The sequence below is a fragment of the Callorhinus ursinus genome, unplaced genomic scaffold (genome assembly GCF_003265705.2).
Source record: "Callorhinus ursinus isolate GAN/ISIS: 27379988/994484 unplaced genomic scaffold, GSC_fseal_2.0 scaffold4, whole genome shotgun sequence".
Lineage (NCBI taxonomy): Eukaryota > Metazoa > Chordata > Mammalia > Carnivora > Otariidae > Callorhinus > Callorhinus ursinus.
Window position 1 is genome coordinate 125,561,891 of NW_027397066.1, and position 19,067 is coordinate 125,580,957.

The 19,067-nt window shown below is 35.0% G+C and overlaps 1 protein-coding gene across 3 annotated transcripts in view; it reads right to left on the reverse strand.

Annotated features, from left to right (window-relative positions):
- IQCM (IQ motif containing M) overlaps positions 1-18,390 on the reverse strand; it is a 434,938-nt gene extending 416,548 nt beyond the window's left edge. For all 3 annotated transcript variants that reach the window (XM_073892341.1, XM_073892342.1, XM_073892339.1), the window contains exon 1: positions 18,162-18,390. The gene's annotated coding sequence lies outside the window, so the exon portion shown is untranslated. The remainder of the gene's footprint in view (positions 1-18,161) is intronic.
- Between the last annotated feature and the right edge of the window lie 677 nt (positions 18,391-19,067).

A 19,067-nucleotide genomic window follows, 5' to 3' on the forward strand; every position in this document is an offset into this window, starting at 1 on the left:
TGGTATAAATACCCCTAATTTAAAAGCATTATAAATGAACTTTTTTTATTGGGTAAAAAAGGAAGAACCAAGTGTATACTGCCTATAAGAAACCCACTTAAAATATTAAGAGAAACAGATTAAAAGGAAAGGAATGGAAAAATATGCCATGTTAACACCACTCAAAATAATGCTGAAGTGGTTATATTAGTATCAGAGAAAACAGATTTTACAGCAAAAAATATCACCAGAGATAAAGTTATTTCATACTGATAAAGAAGTCAATTAATCAAGAGGACATAACAATCCTTGACACTTATGTACCTAATAACAGAACTCTAAAATACATTAAGCAAAAAATGGCAGCACTAGAAGGAGAAATCAATAAAATCAAAATTATGGTCAGAGATTCCAAACCCTTACCTTAGTAACTAATGAATAAATTGGCAGAAAATCAGTAAGGATATACAACACTTGTACAATACTATCAACCAACTTAATCTAATTGACATTCATAAAACATTCCACCTAACAACAGATAAATTCACATTCTATTCAAGTAGAGTATATTTGGGGGAATAAAACCAATCTCAATAAGTTTAAAAGAATACAAATCATATAAAGTATGTTTTCTGACAACAATAGCACTAAGTTGTAAAGCAATAACAGAAATATTGGAAAACCTCTAAATGTTTGGACACTAAGTAACACTCTTCTAAATAACTCAAAGGTCAAAGAAGAAATCAAAAGAGAAATTAGAAGACATTCTGAACTGAATAAAAATGACAACACAACATACTAAAATTTATGGCTTTCAGTTAAAGTAGTATCTATGAAGGAAACATAGCACTAAATGTCCGTATTAGGTAAAAAGAAAGTTTTCAAAACAATGGCCTTAGCTCCCACCTTAGTAAAAAGAAAACACACACACACACACACACACACACACACACACGCTCAGAAAAAGAATAATGCATTAAATCCATAGTAAGAGAAAATAACAACAAAGATCAGAATTAAAATCAATGATATAGAAAACAGAAAAAAAATAGAGAAAAATCAATGAAATCCAAAGCTAGTTCTTTTGAGATCAATAAAATTGATAAACTTCTAGCCAGATCAGCAAAAAGATAAAATGCAATTTACCAATATCAGCACTGAGGGTGATGACATCACTAGAGTTTCTACAGAAATTAAGAGAATATTAACAACTTTATTCCAATAAATTAAAAATTTAGATGAAATGGACAAATTCCTTAAAAGACACAAACTATCAAAGCTCATTCCAAAAAAAAGGATAAATGAATGGCAAAGAAGTCTACTAAATAAGTCAAATTTGTAGTTAAAAATCTTCCTAAAAAGAAAACTCCTAGTTCAGATGGCTTTACTGGTAGGGTGTATGAATACCAGAAGGAAGGCATAACTAGGGACCATCTTAGAGTCTGTCTGTCAGAAATGGTATATAGTTTGATCCTATTTTAATAAAACTATATCTAAGTACCCACCACTCACTTGATCTGGCTATGCATTCATCTTGTAATGGAGAAAATGTTTATTTAATAATGGAGGCTATTTCTGAGTGGATATTTAGCAATTTTCAGCTTTTTTTGTAAATTTACATGGAATGGGTGTATATCATTTTTATAAAACATTCTAGCAGAATAATAAAATCTTTATTCTTTTAGAAAATAATATTGAAGACCCAAGTTAGTGTAATATCATGAAGGTCAAAGAACAAGAGTATTTCAAGTAGGAAGATGTGATCAATGATTAATTCAACAGAAAGTTTGATAAGAGAGCTGAGAAAATGCCATTTGGTTTAGTAACTGGGAGAACAGTACAGCTTCTACAGAATAGAGACAGAGAAACCAGATTACAGGGTGTTAGGCAGTGAGTGAATGGTAAGGCAATAGAGAAAATGGTTTAAAGCACTTATTTGAGAAATTAAGCTCTGAAAGGATGGTATCTATACTCCAGTGTAGCTGTGGGAGGAACTGGAAAATTGTTACTTTTTTTTAAGATTTTATTTATTTATTTGCTGAGAGACAGAAAGAGAGCACAAGTAGGCAGAGCAGCAGGCAGAGGGAGAGGGAGAAGCAGACTCTCCACCAAGCAGGGAGCCCGACTTGGGGCTCGATCCCAGGACCCTGGGATCATGACCCGAGCCGAAGGCAGCCGCTTAACTGACTGAGCCAGCCAGGCGCTCCTGGAAAATTGTTACTCTTTAACTTTACTCTTAAACAAAAAATTACTGGAACACCTAAGGAAAACCATCTAATTAATTCGTGCAATTGCTGGAAAGTATCAGTGGAGAGAGTAATATTGGGCCAACATCCAAAAAGGAGAGAATGGGTTTCCTCATGTAGGGGACTGGACACAATATGAGATAAAAAATAATTCTAGATTCAAGAAGAACAAGTGAGATTATATTCGTTCTGAAAGTAAGTGAATTATTTTTTTTCTACAAAATAAGGTTATTACAAAGGACAAGAATAAAGGTATCTTAAAAGTAATCAATTAAATGTAGAGAACACTGTGATCAAATTAGCCTTACTGTATCATTAAGACTGTATATTCTTTACAAGAGTATTTTGTATACAATACTGAAATAACTTCCTGCTTTCCAAAGTCTGTCTATAGAATTTCAAATTTTTCTTTAAATCTGTTACTGTAGATGCAGTGGAAATCCCATTCTCCACCACATCTTTAAAAGTGATTATCCTCTGACTTCAGTTTTTAAACAAGGAAATCAGTAGGCTGATTTCAGTAAATGTAAAAAATTCTCAGGTGCATCATATTAAAATTCAAATCCATTAGCTATTTTAAAGATGATTCTTAATTTGCCAAGCTATATTTAGACACTTTTTAAAAAAAATTTAAAGCTCCTGAATGACTAGTAAATTTATACTATTTTTTAATAAAAACACCCACTGTCATATTGTCATTTATCTATTTGAACAAATCAGAATTTAACAAATGCATTTTCCCTAAGGTAAGTTTTCAATGTAACCATTGAAAAGAGGCAGATGATTCCAATGGTTCCATATTTTTTGTTTACTGAATTTTTCTACTGGAAATTGAATGAAGAGAGCCAAATTAATCCTTTGAGTCTTCTCTTTATATTCCATATTGTTCACGGACAAACCTTCCATACAATCCTTGGGCTTTTGGCTCCAACCTGGCATTGTCCACAGCATATTTAGCTGGGTTCATGCCCTTAGCAATCTAGTTTTAAAATATAGAGGTGAAAAAAAAATACAGAGGTAAAGCATTGTATCCATATCTGTATTTCCTCTTCATTGAAGAATTGTCTATAACGATCAGTATTCTAGTCACTAGATCATGATATATGACTTTTTGGTGGATGATATTACTCAGGAAAATATCTGCTCAAATTTCTTAATCATGTACTACAGAAAAGGGCAAGAATTCAGATCAAGAGGTAAATATCTTAATTACATATGAATGTTGGAAAGTCTTATTTTTACTGAAAAGCAAAATACACTATTGTAAAAAAAAAAAAAACAGAAATAGCTATCATAAAAAGCAATAGCTTATTAAGTCAAAAGGTCCTTTGTACCAATTATCCCTATATCAACTATGTAACCTTAGTTTATCTGTACTTATAGAGTGCCATTTTAGTCATTCAGAAAGTATATAATTTGGCATTCAATAAAATTTGATTTTTATTTCATCTTCTATCACGGTTTAATATTTACCATTTATTAATTTTGTATGCCTGCCTTCCACAAACAAAGAAAAGTGGGTCTCTTTCTGTAGCAGGTTTCAGAGAGCAAAGTGAAACTTAAGGTCAACAACAGAGAAATGCATTGGCTCATGAAATTTAAACAAAGTGACACATTTCAGGCTGGATCTGGGGGCTTAAAATTTCATCAGGGCTCATTTTTCCCTCTTTCCATAGCCTCCCTGGTGGTCTAGTGGTTAGGATTCGGCGCTCTCATTTTTCCCACTTTCCATCTCTCAGCCCTTACCTATGTCGGCTCCAACCCCAGCAAGATCCCTATATACAATGAAAAGATGGCTTCCAACAGTTCTAGTCTTACTTTGTCAGAGCTCAGGATACTCTGATGCCCTTAGTTTTAGCAAAGGTCCATTTATAAATTATCACTCACTCTGAAGGCCTTGGCTTGGGCCACACATTCTCTTTGTTCAGCAGAGGTTAGACCCTCCCCTGGAGATACACCCAAACTACATGGACTGAAAATAGATGACATGTAGTTCTACAAGGAACATTAGAAAAATATTACTAAAAGATGGACCAAAAAAAGAGATTATTTGGTACCAGAAACTTAGATTTTCACTATCCAAGGCTAATAGCCATATCATATACAGATCAAATTGTGGCCTCTACAAAAATACCATGATACTAATATCCTTTCATTTTGGGTTAACCTGAATTCATGTGTTAAAATAACCACCAGAAACCACCATGTTCCTATCTGATAAAACAGGTCAGAAGAAAAACAAAACAAAACAAAACAATTACCAAAACATTCTGTGGTAAACAGTATTAAGGAGGAGGTGAAAACAAAAAAGAAAAAAACTTGTTCAGATCCATACCTATTTGCTACAGCAGCCCAATGAGTAGCTTAAGGCAATATAAAAGTATCTGATACAAGCAAAAAGCAGAAGAAAACAATCAGAAAACAAAAACAAATAACACTCTTGCTGATTGAACCAGAAAATCGGTTTAGGAAGAGGTCTGCTATTATGATGACTCACTCTGTCATCCTTCTAATTCTTAAATCTGAGACCTCTTATCCCCCAACTACAAGATCAGTACCACAGCAAGATTTCTAATCCTGAAGAATTTAAGGACCCCCAGATAAGCAATCCTGTATTGATTCAGCCTTGCTCTCAGCCTCTTACTGACTTTGTTCCCAGGGCGTAGTAATTGGATTCCTACTGCATTCCTCAAAATGAAAACCCCACTTGCATTGCAATTCCAAAGCTTCCATGTTCCTGAGTTTCTTTTCCTGTAGGACCCCAACCCTAAATCACCCCCACTTCATTCTTTCATTTTTTTCAATAAATTTTTATTTAGCTCCTGCTAGTTTCTACACACTCTACTAGGCACCATGGACATAACATCATCACTGTTGTCATGCTGCGTAATGTCTGCCTTCCCAGACTCTTCTGATCCCATGCTTTCCCCATCCACTGGGGTGAGAATGGCTTTCCACTATCCCTGCTAACAACTATCACCTGAATGTCCGCCTTCACAAGAGGTCTAGAGAGCACAAAGAACAACCAGGGGTCAGATGTACTATCTTTGTGCCCTCTATGTGCCATAATAGAGTCTGTATACAAATTAATAAATAAACTTAATTGATAAAATTAATAAATAAATTGTGTGTTCATGCATTTTTCAACATCCCAGGACAAAATTGAGAACAAAAATTATTTAGGAGATCTATGGCTCCCTCTTATTCCCTTTGGTATATTTCTGATGTTCACTTATCTCCATCTGGTAATTTCCCCCTCCCTTCAAACCTTCTAGACACGGACTTCACCCCTACCATCAAGGACGCCTTTTTAGTAATCAGATTAGGGTCATCACATGCCTATTCAGTCCTGCCACTAAGAAGTGAATCTTTGCTCTTTCCTAGGAGGGAATCTGAGGTATCAGAAAGAAGAAAGCTATCTACTGTCCATCAAATTGAGTGATAATAGACCAATTACATTGGATTGATACTGAATATCAAGCTTTGGTTTATAAAAATGCCTGGCACATAGCACTTTATAGTTCTAGAAAGGACATTCACACATATTATACAGCTGGAAAATCTTAGAGAACCTCACTAAAATGTTAGCAAGTTACAAGCAAAGAGGGAACAGAAACCCAACTAGAGGACTCTTTGCAACTGTGCTCAACAGAAGTTGATAATGAAAATGTCCACCATATCTATGGAGGTCTCTAAAGAGCTCAGCTGCATAATATTCTCATAAAAGCTCACCTCCATTAATCACAATAGATTTATCACAATGATTAGATATCATGCCACTGGCTGATTGTTAAACCCTTCATGGCTTCCCAGTGTTCTTAGTATAAAGAAAAGAAAAAAAAAAACACTTTTTTTATGTTATGTTAATCACCATACATTACATCATTAGTTTTTGATGTAGTGTTCCATGATTCATTGTTTGTGTATAACACCCAGTGCTCCATGCAGAACGTGCCCTCTTTAATACCCATCACCAGGCTAACCCATCCCCCCACCCCCTCCCCTTTAGAACCCTCAGTTTGTTTCTCAGAGTCCATAGTCTCTCATGGTTCGTCTCCCCCTCCTATTTCCCCCCTTTATTTTCCCTTCCTGCTATCTTCTTCTTTCTTTTTTTTTAACATATAATGTATTATTTGTTTCAGAGGTACAGGTCTGTGATTCAACAGTCTTACACAATTCACAGCGCTCACCAAACACTTTTAAAAAATCAGCCTTATTTTGCATCTTTCCCCAGACTCCCAAAACTATACTCCCTCAGTTTTCTTCTTCACCTCAAGTGTCCTGCCCTACATTTTCATCTCTAATGCATCACGCTTTCTCCTTCCATAGGTTTTTTGCATTTACTCTTCCTTCTGAAATTCTCCTGCATCATTGCTCAGAAGTCAATTCCTACTCTTCACATCTGAGTTCAAGCTTCTTCAGTTAATACTACTCAGGCAAAAAAAAAAAGTTGTGTCTTCTTCCTTCAAAGCATTTATCACAGTTGTAGTCTTACTTTCAATATTAATATAATATTTGGACATTATCAATGTTCTCCAATGAGGCTGTAAACTTAAAGAGAGGAGGAACTGTATTTTTACCTACCAATGAATCTGCAGAACCAACTTACTACTACTTACTGTCTTTTAGGGAGTTGGCATGTTAGTGGTTGAAAGCAAAGTCTTTAGAGTCAGAAAGACCTAGCTTCAAATCCCGTTTCCACATTTGGCTAGCCCATGCAATTTTGGACTGGTTACTTACTCCCTTAAATCTTAATTTCTTCATTTTAATAGTAGGAATAATAATAGCCTAACCCAACCATACCTTAGATTAATTTTGGAGATTAAAAAAATCACAAAGTAGGCAAACATAAATGCATATTTCCTTTCCAAGGTCCACCACCATTCAAATATACACTTTATATTTGGAAGGAAGGTGAATGATGCTTTGAATTTAATTAAAGAGTCCTGTCAAAATTATTTAAGTATAACCTCTACTATGGATCAGGTACTGTAAAAGGATAAACTCAAATGAAATGTGTTCTCTGATGCAAGAAACCCTGAAGTGTTAGTGGGATGAATAACTTACATGATATAACTTGTGGGGGTAATTAGACAATGACAATCTGGGCTCTAAATTAAAAGATAAATTAAAGACTAAGGGAGAGTCATTGCATAATTAAGAATGAAATTCTCCCTATAACATAGGTTGAAATCGTAATATAATATCAAAAATGACAGTGAAACAGCACAACTCAGCAACTATAAATTCCACTCTGAGATAACCGAGGGATCAGGCCATATGCACACCGGCTTCCCTTTAGTATCAATTAAATAGATGCCAAATCTAGCTCTTATACATTTATGCTAATAAAATCTGATGATTTGAAGTAACAGTCATCCAATTTTAATGGCTTTTCTATTTTAAATTTATCATCTCAATATTAACATAAAGATACATATTATGAATTTATACTCCTTAATACTCTCTTATATGTTAGATCATTGACTTCATTTTAGAAAGAGCAATGGTTATTTTAGATAATCAAACTTTCAGTAATTTAAAAGCAAGGCAATAAAAAGCAAGGGAATAATTTTATTCAGGCACCAAAATTTCCAATAAATGGATTAAAAATGAGATTTATGCTTCATATTTCATTACACATAAATAGCTTTTGTAGGTAACATTATTTACTGACTAAATTTTATTACTCTCTTTTGTTGTCTTTCTCCATCTTTCTTTCACTGACTCTAACTATCCTTTTCACCTAGAAAATTTTTAATGTGCATTCGGCAGTCATGCTATCAAATGGCTGAGAATTCGAAAAAGTTCATTCCACATCAGAAACATAACCATACTTCATATGATGTCCTTATTTTACACCACGGGGATGTTTAAATGAAGAGCCTATAATAGAATAAGAAGCAAAACTCCAGAATCCTGTTCGACTACTTGGAAATTGTCACTACTGCAAACAGTACACATTTTAACTATCACACTGGAATCCTAAATCTTAAACTCAACATAGAGATTAAATAACAGTAGAAAAATAAATATGGGTTGAGAACTAAAGTTGTTTTTTCTTCCACAACATGAGGAGCGTATATATACAACGGACATCAAGAACTGGCTAACCAGAGACTAAACAGATGCAAACAGGATGCCAAGCAAAACTGAGCTTTCTGCCAAAGGTTTTCCCTAAGAGGTGAATAACATTTTCCATAAGTCTATGGAAATTGCAGAATTGGTTTGGTAATGAAATAACTCTTAGCCACTTTTTAATGTATGATTTAACATTTCTGTTCTCTACTGAATAGTATAGGTTATATTAATTACATCAGAGGGAAACCCATATTTATTATTCAATGAAAAGATAACAGTATTTTAATTTACTTGAGAAAGTTTTACCATATGTAAAAATGAAAACATGCATTTTTAAACTTACTTTTGATGGTTTAAGACTGTACAATTATAGTGTAATGCTGCAAGATTTAAATTAAATATAAAATTTTCAGGCAAGAACACTTTGTATTATGTGATGCTAATTGCAAAGTATTACAATTTAAAAAGCCATATTGTAGTTTTCATAAAAGCTACGTGTTTGGGTCAATTCATCATTGTAAGGTTAGATGGCCATATAAGGGAAGTTGATTTTTTTTAAATATTTTCTGTCCAAATGTTCATAGGTGCATCATAGGTGATTTTAAAGCAACAGGAAAAATGTAATATAACAGTGATACCTATTTTTGTCTTTGACCAATCGTCAGTTATCTTCTTCTATTATTACTGGTGCTCAATATGTTTATAAACAGAAGCCAAATGTGGCTAGTGTGCTTACTGTTTTTATTTTACTAGATTATTTCCAGAGATAAGAAAAGCAAACAATCCAACCAAGTCATGAAATATACAGAAATCCTGCAAAATTGTTGTGAGTCAGACAGTAATGCACCTGACTGGTCTCCAAAGTGTTCAGAGAAACAAAGGCTTTCAGAAGTTTTCAACCATGGCATAAAAGCAAGCTCTACACTAGGCCCCATGCATTTCAGTGCCAGAGCAATGGTCACATGTCACAGACTATCCTACAAAGATACATAAATTGTCTGTATCCTTGACTGGGCACCTGTGACTTTGGAAAATTAAATTTCACATTCATCATTTATGAGGTCAGCACAAATCCCTTGATGGAATTTCAGCCTAATTAGGAAGTGTTAAGAAAGGTTTGAATCTCCGAACTAGTTCACATAAACGCTCCACTGGTATAAAAAGTAGATAGCTACCTTCTGACTGAGGACAAGTCATGAATCCACATTATTTATACCCAAGAGCATCTAGAGAAACTAAAATTTGCTTTTCTGTTGCAGTTTTGAGTTTTAAGTGTTCAGGGCTACCTCCAAATTTCTTCCATATCAAAGGAAGCAGGAGACAGGAGACCAGATATTTTCCTTTTTTACTCTGCCTTGTGGTACCTCTTTCCTCACCGTCTGTCAGTTCTTTTACTTTATGCCTCTTCATGCCTCTTTGCTCTAAGAATTCCACCAGCTTCGGGGCACCTGGGTTAGGCGTCTGCCTTCAGCTCGGGTCATGATCCCAGGGTCCTGAGATGGAGCCCCACATCAGGCTCTCTGCTCAGCAGGAAGCCTGCTTCTCCCTCTCCCACTCCCCCTGCTTGTGTTCCCTCTCTTGCTGTGTCTCTCTCTGTCAAATAAATAAATAAATAAATCTTTAAAAAGAACAAAAAATAAAATGCACTTGAACCTTATCATAAATAATACATTAAAAAAAAAAAGAATTCCACCAGCTTCCAACCCCTTCCCTCTAGTCTCTCCTGGATCCATCTATAAAATCAGGCAAAACTGAAGATTATTTTAAGTAAAATTCATTTGAAACATATACTGTTTTACATATGGATGTTTTTCTACTTTTGCCAGAACACAAATTTGCTGCCACAAAATTTTCACATGTTTTGTTAAAATACTATCATGGTTTCATGTTAGTAGGGTCATTCATGTTGAATCAGTCATTCAACTTTTTTACTGGATCTGTCCAGTATTCAGTCCATGACAGAATTCGTAAGGGATAAAGTGGAGACAGGAAACCGGAAGATACTTAAACCTTTCACTGCCCCTAAAATTCTTTAAAAACAAACCAAAAAAAGTAAAAGCATAAATATTTCAATAACAACATAACGTTCAAAATGAGTGCTACTACTGAGGTAAAATGGCAGCCTGAGCACACTTTCTCTTCTCCCTTTCACATCACACTGAAATGAATCTAAAAATGCAGGAAAGGGAATATAATAGCAAAAAGTGAATGAGGTAGGAAAGCAGAGCAGGTAGTGTGTTCTGAGTGGTCTACAATGTTGCATGGATTTAGAGATGACAGGATGCAGATGGGATTACTGGGCTGATGATATGTGTGACAACAAAGCCAGAGGTAGCAGATGAGGGCTGCACAGAAGGTAGGTCTATTTTGAGCTACCTTTGAGGAAGGCAAAAACAGGTTGTACAGTAGTATTGAGGGTATTTGAATAAAGGGCTAACTACTGAACAGCTGGCTAAGTCCCTCCTGCTTTCACTTTCAACCAAGGGAAGGCAGAAATACCATACAATACAGCCTAGTCCTAAAGAATTTAGAGGGTTTTTTTTTTCCTTGGGAGGCTTACACGCCAAAGGAAAGCACCAGAACTGCCCATTATATAGTACACATCTTAACTTCAACCCTATCTACTGGTCAACATGCCTACTCAAAAGTTTATACTCAGGCGGACATAGAGGTATACAATGGGAAAGGAAAGCTACACCAGTGAGTTATGTTAATAAAACTTCCCAATTAACAAGTAAGAATGATCAACCATACATCACCAGACATTTGAAGAACATCAATAGCACAAGAGAAGTCTAAGAAATATTGTAGCCATATAATAAAAATAGACTTCTATGGGGGAAAAAAAGGAGTAATTAGAAAAGAAGATTTTAAGGGAAATTAAAAATATAATTACTGAAATGTAACGTGTGTCAACTATACTCAAAATTTTTTAAGAAGTATAACTACTGAAATTAAAATTCAATGAAAGAACTACAAGATAAAGTCAAGAAAACATGGAGTAAAAAGAAAAATAATAAATTAAAAGATTAAGATAGACATATAGATGTAGCTATTTCAAACTTCATTGTAAAAGATAAATAATATACAAGATATAATTTTTTGTAACTACAAAACTAGCAAAGAGACAAGAAACTCAAAATCAAGAGAATACATACATATTTTCCTTGGTGGGGTTACATCCCAATAAACCCAGCATACTCTGAAAATATCCTAAGTTGAAAATGCCTTTAATACACCCAACGTACCAAATATTGTATCTCAGCCTCGCCTAATTTAAACATGCTCAGAACACATACATTAGCCTACAGCTGGGCAAAATCATCTAACACAAAGCATATTTAACATAAAGTGTTGAATATTTCATGTAATTTATTGAATACTGTGCTGAAAGTAAGAAACAGAACAGTTGTGTGGGTACACAATGGCTGTGAGTGTGTATTGATTGTTTACCCTAGTAATCACGTGGCTGACCGGGACCTGCCACTGCGCAGCATCATGGGAGAGTATAATACTGCATATCACTAGCCTGGGAAAAGATCAAAATTCAAAATCCAAAGTATAGTTTCTAGTGACTATGTATCACTTTTGCATCATCATAAAGCTAAAAAAAAAATGTGAGTTGAACCATCAAAAGTCAGGAAACATCTATATTCAATACAAGCAAGATAAAATGATTGAAAAAATGGAGTACTCAGAAGATAAATAGAAGCTCTAAAAAAGAACTAAAGGGAAATTCTAAAACTGAAAAATATCTGAAATTTAAAAATTCTTTGAATGGACTTAACTTCTGGATTGCACACTGCAGAGGAAAGAGTACTAAACTTGAAGAGAGGTCAGAAGTAATAAAGTTTAAACTGGGCATAGATAAAAAGCATATGGATAACACTTTAATTATTTTAAACATCACTTTTCACTCTCAAAATTATCTTGATTTGGATTTGATGATAAATCATAGTTAGCTTAACTATCACATATAAAGTGGTAGCTTCTGACCTTCCAGATTTGATTTTGCCCAACTGCTATGAATGAAGTCATTTATTTCTTTAGAGACAATATATATGTAATTAAGATAAAAACTCAGAAGTGATAGGGGTGTCTGGACTCTAGTATAGCTGTCAGTTCCCCATCAGTGTGATTAGCCAAGAATATGTTAGCTACTCACATATGCTATTTCATAAGAACAATATGCCCAGTAATTCCTAAAATAGATTATATTTCAAAGGCTTGACAATTTAGAACAAGCTATTAAAAAAAAGAAAAACAGAAACACCTGTTTAAAGTAAAATATTTCTCAAGTCTACCAGAGACACAACTACATTGCATTATCCCTGCTACATAGCCAAACACAAGGAAAAAAAAGATAAATTTCTGAAAAGAAATATTTCTTTCAATCAAAGAGTTGCTGAATTGCTCTCCTGAATAATTCTGATATCTCTGCTTTGCTTTTGACAACAATTAGTCTGATAACCCTGATTATTTATTTCCTTAAGTTTAAAATAAAAAAGAGTTTAATTAAATTGCTTTCCTCTAGTTAATGGAAGTTTAATGAATAATGTTTAATTGAATTAAACATTTGTTTGCTTATAAATTAAACATTTAATAAATAAAACATAATAAGCACCATATATGTTTCATGGCATCTAATACAGCTTGTCTGTTTTTTTAAGAGTCTACAGTCTCTTTCCCGCAAATATTAAGACATACATTACACAAAACATTAACACAAATTCCAAGCAAAAATACAAAGCCATCATTCCTCCATAGTATCCAATAACATTAACTTAAAGGCCTGTATTATAGAGAATGATTCTGGCCCACAATATTTCAAAGGTCAAAGCCTGTCTTTGTCATTGTCCCATTTGTCTTTCTTAACTCATCTCCCAGCTCCTGGGGCCCACCTTCCCAGTCCCAGTTATCCACGCCCTCATGCTGCCCTTGAGATGTCAAGTGAGCCCACTTTAGTGCCCTCTGCTCAGGACTGCCTTACACTGAAGAATCCCAGAGACTCAATTACTTCCTTCTTCTCTCTTTCTGACCCCCATCAAAACTTCCATTAACTAGAGAAAAGCAACTTAATTAAACTAATCCACACTGAATTACGAATGATTGATTAATAGACTACTCAACCCTCCCAGGGACATTTTTATTTAAAAAAAAAAAAAGGAGACTGAAATCTAAGTAAATCTGTAATAGACAGAATTAGAAACAGTTCAAAAAAGTAGGGGGAAATATATAGGTTTCTTCCAGGGAGATATGTTTTGATAGAAGGGCCTTCTGAGGGTCCCTTAAATTACCCCTGTTGGTGGCCACCTAACTCAGCCTCAGTTCCTGACTGGGGAGAATAAAGCATTGACTGAAATGCCCTTTTCCAGTTTTATAAGTGAGCAGCAAAGTACTCTCAAAGGAAGACATTTGACTTTGAAACAGACTTCAGAAGTTGAGGTATGGTTTATTACTCCTCCGGGTGAACTGAGAAATATAAATGCTTCTTTTAACTTGGAGTCAAATTCCCAAGAGCCATCCTTAAACACCAAATATCACTGTGACAAAGGTCAAATCCTGTGTCATGTGGAAATGACCCTACAGATACTCTTTTTAGATTAATCCCATGTTTTTTTAACTTTTAATTGGAGGATGAGAGGGAGCACCAGAAATATATGATATAACCACATATTACGGAGACACAAATGAGAATATAATGGCAGAGGAGCCTCTACAAACTCCAAGGTAAAGTTCAGGCTCTCACCTCATCTATCCTACCTTCTAGATCATCTACACACACGCGTGCGCACGCGCGCGCGCACACACACACACACACACTCTCAAGTGATGGTAAAAATTACCATTTCCCAAATATTATTTACAGAGTATCCTCTTGAAATTTAGCTAAATATTGCCTAAACAATTTGGAATAACACTGATAATAAAAATGCTAACATATCTTTATTGTGACAAAATAGGTTAGAAGTAATTACAACTCCCTTTTTGCTTTATTTGACAGTGTATTTTTTTTTCCCTGCCTTATCCCGGGTATAAAATACAAAGAGAAGAAACTGTTTCCTTTTCTCCTTCAGTTTGATATATGTAAATTGAAGATGATCCTCCGCCCTGGCTAATTATAAATTTTGCCCTCCTCCACAACAAGGTGACAACACAGACCTCTGTGGTCATGATAAAGGTCTTTAGCATTTTACTTGTTGTAACAGTTGTAAAAATCAACAACTTGACCCTCACCATGAGTCAACTGCATTAATATCTCTGGGTTCAAGATCCTTTCTGAAGAAATGTCAGGCTATACATATACCTATTCCTTGGTGAACTTTTTCACCGCATAAAAATATTATGCTTTGTCTTAATATTCAAAATTCACACAGTTGGCTGGATAAAAAACTACCACCCGAGAAAGAGATAGTTCCAATAACTATACCCTGAACAAGAAAATTTTAACTGATATTTTTTTTACTTTCAGCTCAAAAAGTAAATTCCTCTAAGTAAACTTTCTACCCCAAACCCTGTGCACCATTAATTTAAGATCTACCTTCTGAAAGCTTCCTATCCAATTGAATAGAGTGTTCCAGGGCAAGATAGCATATTTAACAAACGTATCTAATTTGTCCTGTTTTTTTAAGACATGAACCCATAAAGATAGGGAAGAACAGGAGAGAAAACAATAGCAGCTAAGTTTTGGAAGGTAGAAAGCAGGTCCACGAGCAGTAATTAAATTACCAGACCCAAGAGAGCTCAATCTTAACTGGCAGTGGGAGAAGTCAAGAACTAACGAGTTACACAACAGATTCCCCAAAATGTTCAGCAACTGGTAGCACCAGCTTTTCTAGAACTGAGAGTAAAGTGGGGGAGGCAGGTGGAAACCTAGGATCAAAGCAATTTGAAAAGTGGTTAGATACCTCCATGTCTTCCCCTACTCCACTCTACTGAGTAATGCCCCTCACCCCTCCCACTGAAGCTTGAAAAGCGTAAAACAGAAGGTCTTTGATTCAACAGTCTTACACAATTCACAGTGCTCACGTACCTCTGAAACAAGTAATACGTTATATATTAAAAAAAAAAAAAAAGGAAGATAGCAGGGAGGGAAAAATGAAGGGGGGGAAATTGGAGGGGGAGACGAACCATGAGAGACTATGGACTCTGAGAAACAAACTGAGGGTTCTAGAGGGGAGGGGGCTGGGGGGATGGCTTAGCCTGGTGATGGGTATTAAAGAGGGCACGTTCTGCGTGGAGCACTGGGTGTTATGTACAAACAATGAATCATGGAACACTACCTCAAAAACTAATGATGTAATGTGTGGTGATGAACATAACATAATAAAATTAAATTAAAAAAAAAACAGAAGGTCTTTAAATCGGGGAAATCCCAAGCAACTGAGGACATGGGAAACTTACTGAAAACAAGGAGATTAAGTAACTGTACATATACATACAAGGTGCTGAGATATCTTCTTTCCACCCCCACAGCCCCTTTCCCCAGATGGCTGACAGTTAGAACTTTTCCCTCCAGAAAGGAGATTGATTTCTCTAGGGAGTTAGGTCAACCCAACCAATGACCCACTCCTGTCTCCCACAGTAAAAGTTAAATTTGACATTACTAAAATGCTTGGAGCTTCCAAGAAGCCTTTCAGTCCCCTATTTAGGGAAGACAGACCAAAACAAACATCTTACTTAAGAAGCAACCTGTAGGACACAGAGGTTATTCAGGGAAAAAAGAAAAAAACTTTTTTAAAAAATCAGAGCAAGAAGTCAAAATATCTCATCCGTGCAACAAGAGATCAAAATGTCACAAATAAGAAACATTCAAAGAACAGCCATAAGAACTATTAGAAACTAAAAAGCATGATTTAAAAATCAGTATAAGGGTTAGAAGATAAAATTGGAGTGAAATTTTTTTTCCCAGAAAGAGCAAAAGAATAAGAAGATGTGAAAAAGAGAGAGAGAGAAGATACAAAAGGTAGGAGACCAGTCTAGGAGGGCAAAGGACTATAAAGCAGGATTTCGAGGAAGACAAAACAGAGGAGAGAAAATCATCAACAAAGTAATTTAAGAATTTTTCATCTCTCCAACCAGACCAATTGAAATTCAAGAAAGAATTGAGCTGGATGCTGGCTGCTCTCTAGGGCAGTTTCTCCACATTTAATTTTAAGTAGAAAACAAATCTAGATCTAAGCGGAATATCAAATATCTAAGCCGAATAGAACAGTTTTCACTTAAATTATTAGAATCTTATTTGACTCATCTTTATACTGAGCTGGAACAAACTGACCCATCTCTCAATAAGGAATACTGAGAACTCTCAATATTTAAAGAACTTTCATTGGTTAGTCCACAATAATATTCTTCTCTCCCTAGAAAAACAAAAACCAGCAGGTGGCAAAATTATTATTCCGGAGTCTTTAGCACAGATTGCCTCCTAGATTTTCTCATAACTTGACAAAGTACGAAATCTGCTTTGACCCATTTAGAACCCCAAAGCTTCATTACAAACATCCCTAAAACTGGAAATCTGCGATTCATTAGGAACATGCTGGGATCCAGGGCTTCATGAAAGAGTTGCCTAAATTGTTTGAGGCAGTTGAAAAGAATCTTCTGAATTCCTTCATATTTCTAAAAATAAACAGGAGACTCTCTGGATAAGCTTAAGATACAGAAAATCAAACAGAGGCTGGGTCCTAAGTTCTTTAGTGCTCATCAGAATAAAACCTTTTGCACACTACCCAAACTTCTCAAATACAGAGAATTATGTTTAAAAACTGCAAGACATTCCAAAAGGAAATATTGAAAAGCAAATTTCCATCAGATATTGATCACGTAATTTCACTCCAAAATAATTTATGTTGATATTTCCCTATTATAAGTCATAGTAGAAGCCTATAACTTCCTCCCCTCGAAAACATATAATTGGCTATGCTGTCCTGGAAACAGTTCTAGAAAACAATGATCTCTTATCACCACAACTATATTCACAACCTGTTCCAGAAGAACCACCCAGTCTCTATATCAAGCTAATTGCCTTAGGTCGATAGGGTAAATTACTAAAGATGGACAAAGTGATGTTTTTATACTTTATCACTTCAAAAGTGTAAACATTACATTTTTTAGTACATTTTCAGAACTCCAGGACAGATTTTTTTCATAGCAAATCACAAATACCAACCAGAGGTCTGGAATGGTTACTCTGGTTATTCTAACAATCACTCTTCACCTCTGTTCCACTTCATTTAGGAACATTTGGGAATAATTTCTCTAAATGATTTCTCTGATCTATCTCTTTGGTCTATCATTAACATTAGATCCAATGGACAGAGACCATCAATAGTAAAAAAAATATATATATATAATGCTCACATAGATCCTATATATTAGGACATGGATCGTTTAGTGATGGAACTGACTTTTAAAGGAAAGTGACAAAAACAATAGTGTCCTATTCTTTGAAAAATGACATAATTTTATTTTCTCAAAGGAGTGTTGGTCTCTGCTGACAATGGTTGTAACAGCTCAGCATTAATACTAAATGTATTTAATCTGGCAAAATTCTTCAACTTTTAAGTGAAAATTTTTAAGTACCCCAAACTAGTGAATCAGCTCACAAGGCTACAAACTCTGAGAGCTAATTGACAACATTTTTCCGTATTATAAAACAGAAAACATTGTTAATAAATCTCAACACCTCTAAGCAAAAGATTCTATCAATATAATTTTGTCAAATCCTAAAAAAAATGTATTTCTTCAGACAAATTCCATGACCAAAAAAAAAAGTACCTTGCAGAATTTAAAAGCTTTTAAAAAAAAATAATAATTAATACTACTTACCCCAATTGATACTGCTTAACTACTTACCTTTTGCCTTAGCTCCAATGAAACTTATAGAAACACTGCCCCAAAGTGATAATGATCTCAGTTGCTTGATAGTACCCAATCCCTATATTCTTCCTTTATTCTTCTTTTAATCTGTAACTATCCAACTTTAAAATTTTTGTTTAAAATTTTTAAAACCAATTCCAAATAAGTCATGAATAATTGAGATAGTTTTCTAGATCCTGACAACCCTGTGGTTATTTCCTACTTCTCCCATATGTCTGTCTTCATTAGACACCCAAAGAATTCTAGAATCAGAATATTTCCTTGTGATGTACTAGATGATAACTGGCTGCTACTATAGAACTACTTATATCAAGATGAGCCCTTCTGTTCCAGACAAGAATACAGGCTAACTTCCTTGGTGAAGAATACCAAATCTGACCACAGAAAAGAGTAAAATGCCTCACAGAAGGAAAACTCCACTTTCAAGAAGATTTCAACAAGATTTAAAAGAATCAATAAAAGTTAACTGAAGGACGAACACTCCTTATTTTTCATTTCTTAAAATATTTAACATCATGTAACAGTATAAAATTACAGTTGTCCATGATGATTAAAACTTCAGTATTTAGGGCACCTGGGTGGCTCAGTTGGTTAAGCGACTGCCTTCGGCTCAGGTCATGATCCTGGAGTCCCAGGATTTTCTCTTTCCTGCAACATTGTTGGTTATCACAACTGGGTGTAGGGCTACTGACATCTACACAGCTACCTATCCATACATGCATAGGACAACTCCCCTGCCCCCCATAATTATCCAGCCCCAAATGACTGTTCTGTGGAGGCTGAGAAACCCAGCTACAAGGACTAACACTCAAAAGCTCCTATTAGGTGTTATGCCTCGGGCTGCAATAAGGAAGGAGAAAGGAGAACTCGGGCTGACACATA